Below are 7,155 nucleotides of genomic sequence, written 5' to 3'. Positions count from 1 at the left end.
AAGCCAAAAATCTTCGCGCGAAGAGGTTGTTTCTGAGGTTGAATTGCCTACAAGTTGTGATAAACCTGAATGCCTCACTGATGAGTCACAGCCTCACATAGAGGTTGTGCATGGAGAAGATGATCAGCAAAATTGTTCTTCTGACAATACAATTGTCTCTGAACAAATAGTTGATTTCTCCACTGATCAAGCCGAATACGTGGCTATTGGTCAGATGCATGGGGGGCATGATATTGTCCAGGTTTACCCACCTGATAACCAGAAGCAGATGTATGATCAATTTAATTATGATGTTGCTACTGAATGTCATGACAATGCAAAGGGTCAAGAGCATGGCCTACTTGATTATCAATTAAGGCATGGCCCACCTCACTATCATCAATTAAGCTTTGGCCATGCTACTGGACGTCATGGTGAAGATGGCCACAATCATGGCCAACTTAATTATCAATTAAGTTGTGGTCTACAAAAGCCAATATGTGGCTTTATTAATCAATTCAACTTGAACTCCTTCATCAGTGTTTCCAGGCCAAGCGGTGGCTTTGATATATGTGGAGGATACATCTGCAACCCACCTTGCAAGAATGGCCAGAATAATTATTCTAGTGGTCAATTTGTCCTTCGCGACTATAAGTTTGAGTATCACCAGTACAAGTTAGCTCTTGTTTACAATTATTCAACTTCGAATTTCTTGCAAAAGAAATTTATATATGATGATACTATACGGTCCATAGAGGCGTCTCAATATGATGCCTGGAAAGAAAATAGAGGCAAACAAATATTTGATATGTCTATTTTTAAAGAAGAGATTAATTCATCAAATTTTGGTGATTCTAAATATGATCTCAACATGGAGCCAATATATGATGAATATGATGATGACTACGCTTTAATTATTGGTTCCAAAAATCACAAGCAGGAGTTCAAGTTCTTTGAAGTTCTTGATATGGAGAATTTAGACCAACAAGTAGTCAAATACAATAGCCAATCTATGGCTTATCCTGAAGATACCATGTTCTATGACATGGTAGTTGGCGACAAAGCCGATCTTGGGACATCTTCATCTCCAAAAGTGCAATTGAAGATCATGCTTCGCCAAGCAACAAAGATACTTGGGGGGGCAATATTACTCCTTCTACGAGCCAAATTTCTTCCAAGTTTTCGACGCGAAGTATCTTTGTTGCTTTCCTACAAGCTCTTACAAGAGGGATTTTCGTGCCATAAATTTTGATGTATCGGAGCTTGGAGTGAAGCATAGATGGCCTCCCCCGTGGCCTTCTAGAGGTTAGCCAAACGCACTGATGCTAGCTTCTTTATTTGCTTCTAATTTTTAGTTTGCATCTTTCTTTTAGTTAGTTAAAAAAAAAATAGAAAAAGAAAATACAAAAAGAGAGTTATGCGGCGCATCAGCGACTGGCCGCGAGCGATTGACCGCGTAAGCGAGTGACCGCGAAGAGCGCGGGGCCGCGAGCAAATTGGCGCGAAGGAGATGGCCGCGAAGCGAGTGCTCGTGAAGAAGGCCAACAGTAGTAACGTCCGCGTGACAGTCAGCGAACGTCCGCGAGGCCATAAGTACGTCAATGAACGCTCGCAAGGAACATTATCACAAGAGGCAGAGCTCGCTGAGTGCACTTGGCCTAAATCTCGTCAGCGAGATAAGATCCGGCGAAGCACTGCGCCAGAATTTTTCCAACAAGATTCACTCCGAAGCGAAGTCGATCTAAAGGCCAGCGAGTGGTCTTCAGCGGACAACCTTCTGCCAATCACTGTGGCAGACGCTGAGGTAGAACCAAGCGGAAGGCTTTCAAGCGAATTCCGGAAGAGTTCCTCCGTCGGCGAGGAGGAGACAAAGTCGAACTGTAGGAGCCTCCATATTCAACCCAGTGTTATCTCCCACTGCTGCCTCGAAGAATTGAACCCAATCCCCAGGCAATAGTGATTAATTTGAACTCTTTGTTGATATATTGATCTTCTATGGGCTGCTTGGTTGAAATTTCATCACAGGTCTGAGAATCTGAGATATGCCCACGAGGTGTTTGATAAAATGCCCGAGAGAAACATTCTATGAAGATGACGTGCTTTGCAGACTTGGGGGGCAGAATTATCAGTCCTCAGGACAAACAAGCTTGGGAGTAAGAGCACAGAATTTCCGGGACTCCAAGAAGAGCTATTGCGAGAAAGAAGAGCTGGAATTAGTTGAGCTTATTCGAGCCAAACATTCATGGCCGTGTAAATATCAAGACTTCCTTTCCATGGTTTTGTTGTTTTGCTTTCAATACTACAGGGCCTCAGATTCTTTATTTCATAAAGACCTCTGAATACAGAAGTGAATGGATGGATCAATGAGGGACTCATCTTCAGGGAAGCATGAAATTCAATTGTTATCAGAGGCAAAGACGAGTATACTCCCATGTATAGCAGCAGTTTCCTATATTCTGGAACATGAAAGTTAAAGCTGGGTGACCTGGCAACTTGTTGTTTTGTGGGGCTTTGATGCAAGATGAAAAAGTAGAGCAGCTAATTTTATATATATCATCAATGAACATGATGGAGAACTGTTCAAACAGAGGCTTAACTCAAAAATTGGAAGTAAGTGGTACAAAAAATGACCCGCGTGGATGACAAGCTCGTACTCGAGCAAGAAGTAGACAAGGGCCTTTGAATCCTAACCAACTTATGAGTACTGGTAGTGTGCTCGAGGAGGTATACAGGCTTTGAGTGAAGTCAAGGTTCCGGATTTTATCCAAACTTTGACCGTCACATATGTTGATGATTCAAGTGAGGAATTAAAGTCGGTTGGTGGTGACGATTACAAAGCTGGAGACGCATTGGAGAGATCTAGTTGATGAAAATCTAGGATGCAGCACTTGGTTTCAATGCAGTTATGCAGGGTCGCAGGTGATTGCTTCTTCTCACATAGGCGGAGTTCTGAGTTGCAGCGGTGATTGGTATGGAGCAATAGTTAGTTACCGTAGGCCAACCCATGTGGCCTTTGAAGGTTACTTGCTGTTGAAACAAAAAAAGATAGATAATAAAAAAGGACAGAAAATGCGTGAAGGTCAATTGCCCATAATTACACATGAGCTTATTAAGTATTAGAGTTTGATTGCAACTGATGCACGGTAATTCCCTGATAGGGATCATAGTTATCTCTTGGTGTTTCATGTCATGTCAAGTACAAGAGTCTCTCTAAAACTCAACCATACCATCAGTACACTATATAAGAGGCCAAGAAGGCCGTACAAGAAAAAAAAGAAAAAGGAGGCAGACGGAGAAGGAAAGCAAAGGAGACAGAGGACGCTGCAGCGTGTTCCATAGGAAAAAGGTGGAGAATCCATCTCTTTATGGTTTTACCACTTTCAAAGCTCCGGTGGCGGTACCTTTCGGTGCCAATACTGTTTCAGAGCTCCATTCGGCGTGCCTTAGGGTGCCGAAACTGCTTTCAAAGCTCCGGTGGCGGTGCCTTACGGTGCCAATACTGTTTTAGAACTTTGACACGGCGTGCCTTAGGGTGCCGATTTTATCCTCAAGTTTTGGCTGTTTAAAACACCAAACTGACAGAGGGCCCTTTGTGAATTACCATAGGGTTGTGATGGTTCAATATAAAAAAAAAAATAACAGTAACTCTGTCAATTCCTTTTAAACACCACATATAATTCCTCCCTGCATCTTTTCAAAACTCCATAGCCGAAAAAAGAGCCAGTCCCAACCTCCGTTCCGAAACACCTATTCTAAACAAACCAGTGGGAAGTTAAAAAAGTCTCACCCTTGAGTTTGAATCCTGGAATTCCGATACTTGGCCGAACTGCAGCTGCTATCCTCGCCTTACACCTGCACAAAGGGTTTATCAAGTTTAAAATCCTTAAAGTTGCAGCAGTAGGAGTTGACAAAGCACAAAGAAATCGTTTTTGGTGCAAAGAAACTAAAAGAAAAGGACAGAAGACTCACAGTCGAAGTCAGAAGTCTGGAACTCTAGAATTTTTGACACCACAGCTCCTGTACTTGTTTTGTACCTGAGTAAAGACAATAATAACAAGGTTTCATCAAATTAACGAAAGCCTTGAACTTGCAGCAGTTGAAGTTACCAAAATACAAAGAAAAAGATACAAAGGAAGAGGAAGCAAGAATGATGTTCTGGTGGCATTTGCAGAGGAGAGGGTTCCATCAAATTGCACAAGTACAAACTAAATGACAAAAGTGTCTGGCGGTGGCTTTAACCCAAGTCTTGGTCAATGTCAACAAAGCAATTCCAGACATTCACAAATGCACAAAGCAATATAAAAAAAAAAAAAAGTTCTGGCAATGTTGCAGGGCATGTGAGAAGGTTTGATTAAGCTGAGCACAAAATGGAAGGCTTAGTTAACAATTGCACAAGTTACAAGCTCGATGAGGTGTTGCCATAGGAACAAATGAAGAAAAGTCTGGCATTGATTTTTATAATCAAGCCTAAAGAAAGTCTGGCGGTGGAATGACAAAAACAAAACAACTTGAAGCTTTGAATGGAGACAAATTGGTACACTGTTCGTCAAAAATATGTTGAAAGTGCACTATCATTCAAGACATATTCCAAAGCCAAATTAAATGTATTCAAGGAGAGGGCAACAAGTCCTGAACCAATATTGTTGCAAGAGGCTGAAGAGGGGCTCACATGGAAAAGTAGAGAGGGAAATATCTTGGTCTGGGATCTTTTAAACCAAGTATGATTGTTTAATTAATCATATCTTCCTTTTTGCAAAGTGTGCTGTGTGAAATAACGCCACAAAGAAGAAAGGATAAAGGAAGCATAATTGATGAAAACTAGTTTTGTCTCTTTACAAATAAAGAAGTCTTGAAATTTAGACCAAGAGCTCCAACTCAGATAGCACAAGGAGGGAAAAGATAAACAGAGTTTAAATGGACATAGGCTCACCCTGAAATTGAAACTCTGGGATCTCAACTGCAGCTGCTATCCTCACCTTATATCTACACAAAGGGCTATCAAATTTAAAATCCTTAAGGTTGCGGCATTAGGACTTGACAAAACACCAAGATAAATGTTTTCGGTGCAGAGAAACTAAAAAAGGACAAAAGAGCCGCTGCAGAGGGGAGAGTTCAATCAAATTGTGAAACACAACGACACTGGAGAATTTGTTTTCCAAAAAGTCTCGAAGCGGTGCCGGCATGAAAACTAAAGAAGAAAAGCCTTTGGCGGTGGCATCCTTGTCCATAGCATGAAACCTTAATCTAAGTGGGCCAACATCATCAAAACCATTCCAGAGATTGACAGAGGCACAAAGCAACAAAAACAAAAAAGAAAAGAAAGAGAGGTGATTGACATTCTGGTGGCATTGCGGATAAGAGAGTATAACCAAATTGTGCATGAGACAAGAACTTAATTAAGCTATGCATGAGACAAAAAGCTTAATTAAGTAAGGCAATAGAGCTTCGTACTGGGTTTGTTAATATAAAGGCCAAGAAGCAAAAAGGGAAAACTATAATTGAATACTTACCCGATACAAATCACCACGAGCCTAGGCCAATTCTCTCATCAAGATCACTGCAAAATATCAAAGAAAGGATGTTAAGACCTGCGTTCGCGGATTACGAAGCCAGAAGCAAAAAATAAAGTGGGAATTTTCTTACCCAATTTCCCTTCACGGAATAGGAGGATGAAGCTGATTGCAAGCTTTAGATGTTGGGGGAATTCTTTTGTGACGAAGACCCAGTTGCAATTCCATCTCCAAGTTGGCTTCCACCCTCAAGTCCATCTCGAAATCCAATTTGCAGAAGTTTGTGTCCTACTGTGTTTCGAATAGGGTGGACCGAAGGCAGTGAAGAGTAAAGCCGAGCAATAGTGAGAAAAGAAAAATAAAAGAATGGTAAAATAAAAATGTAGCAGCTGGGCCTCTGGAAAGCATTGGGTTTCTGAGAAGTTTGTGGGTGTCCATAGCAAAATTTGATGGCCATAGAAAAGTTTGATGCACGTCTTCGAATTTTGGACAAGAGAATTGAGACACGGAGTTCATTCGTTACATTGAGGGTTCCTATATTAAATCTGGGGCTGAGAAAAGTTCATGGATCGAGGAACATGACTCGCAAGGATACAAAAGAAGTCCATATCCAAATTTGGGCCTGTTGGAAGAATTCGGCAAAGCATGACGCTATGGGTTCCGTTTCCGGATGGCCAGGCTTTGGTTTCGTAAAAAAATGCTCCGGAACCTAAAAAAAATATCCTTTTGGTACAAAACCAAGAAAAAAAAATCCCAAATTTCCAAAAAAAATTATGAACTACAATGGTTTGATCCCTTCACAGGGTATGTAGGCAATCTGGATTTAAATCTGGATGCAACCACAACGTAAACCGAATCCCTGGTTCTTTTAAAACCAAATTCACCCAAACACCTCACCAGAATTGTTTCGATAGGTCATCAACCTATTGAAACTCCAAAGCCACGAAAACTTGAACTACGAGTGGCTTGATCCCTTCCGGGGTACGTAGGCAACCTGTAAAACAACCCAGGTGCAGCCGCAATTTTTCACAAACACACACATCTCCATATGTTAACTTTGTACTTGGAATCAAAGGGTTTTCCCTTAAAGTGAGGGGTTGTAATTAAGAGATTGTTGTTATCTTGAATGGGTCGAACCTGACATAATAAAAACTCTATTTTGTCAATAAAATAGAGCGAAATTGTGTTGAGTATAAATTTACAATTTTTGCTCAACACTTGCTCATCGACAAATTCATGTTTAGCACTCTACTGTGATCAGTTGCAAAGAAAAGTGTGTTCCCCATGTGTAGCAGCAGTAGAGTGAAGTGATGTTTCCCTGGAGGGAAATAATAAAGCCTGTGGAGAAAGCGGTTCTACATGCTCGCTGATAATGATTCAAGATTCTTTAGAGCATGAAAGCTAAAGAACTACTCGCAATATGAGTTCACATGGAGGAAACAAGATGCAGGGAAGGAAAGCTTTATTGTTTGATTGTTATTTCTTCTTTGTCAAAAGAGTGCATCTGAGGTGGTGAAGAGGAACAAAGAGAAGCGCAGATGAAGAGCATAATCATATCAAATTCTGGGCCAAATTCCATGTTTTTTTCTTGGCCAAATTCTGGGGGCGTAAGCTTTTGGATGCTCTTGTTTTTCTTGGTTCATGCTTGGGGGGCAACGGAGCTGCC

At 41.2% G+C, this 7,155-nt stretch overlaps 1 long non-coding RNA gene across 1 annotated transcript; it reads right to left on the bottom strand.

Annotated features, from left to right (window-relative positions):
• Positions 1-1,399: 1,399 nt before the first annotated feature.
• Positions 1,400-6,227, bottom strand: LOC121050969. The gene is made up of 5 exons (XR_005804585.1): positions 5,623-6,227; positions 5,490-5,536; positions 3,949-4,013; positions 3,767-3,831; positions 1,400-3,554 (listed from the first exon to the last, which is right to left on the bottom strand). It is a non-coding gene; the product is annotated as an uncharacterized LOC121050969 (long non-coding RNA).
• Between the last annotated feature and the right edge of the window lie 928 nt (positions 6,228-7,155).

The sequence above is a fragment of the Rosa chinensis genome, chromosome 1, assembly GCF_002994745.2.
Source record: "Rosa chinensis cultivar Old Blush chromosome 1, RchiOBHm-V2, whole genome shotgun sequence".
In the NCBI taxonomy this organism is placed as follows: domain Eukaryota; kingdom Viridiplantae; phylum Streptophyta; class Magnoliopsida; order Rosales; family Rosaceae; genus Rosa; species Rosa chinensis.
This window is presented reverse-complemented; position numbering and strand designations above follow the sequence as displayed.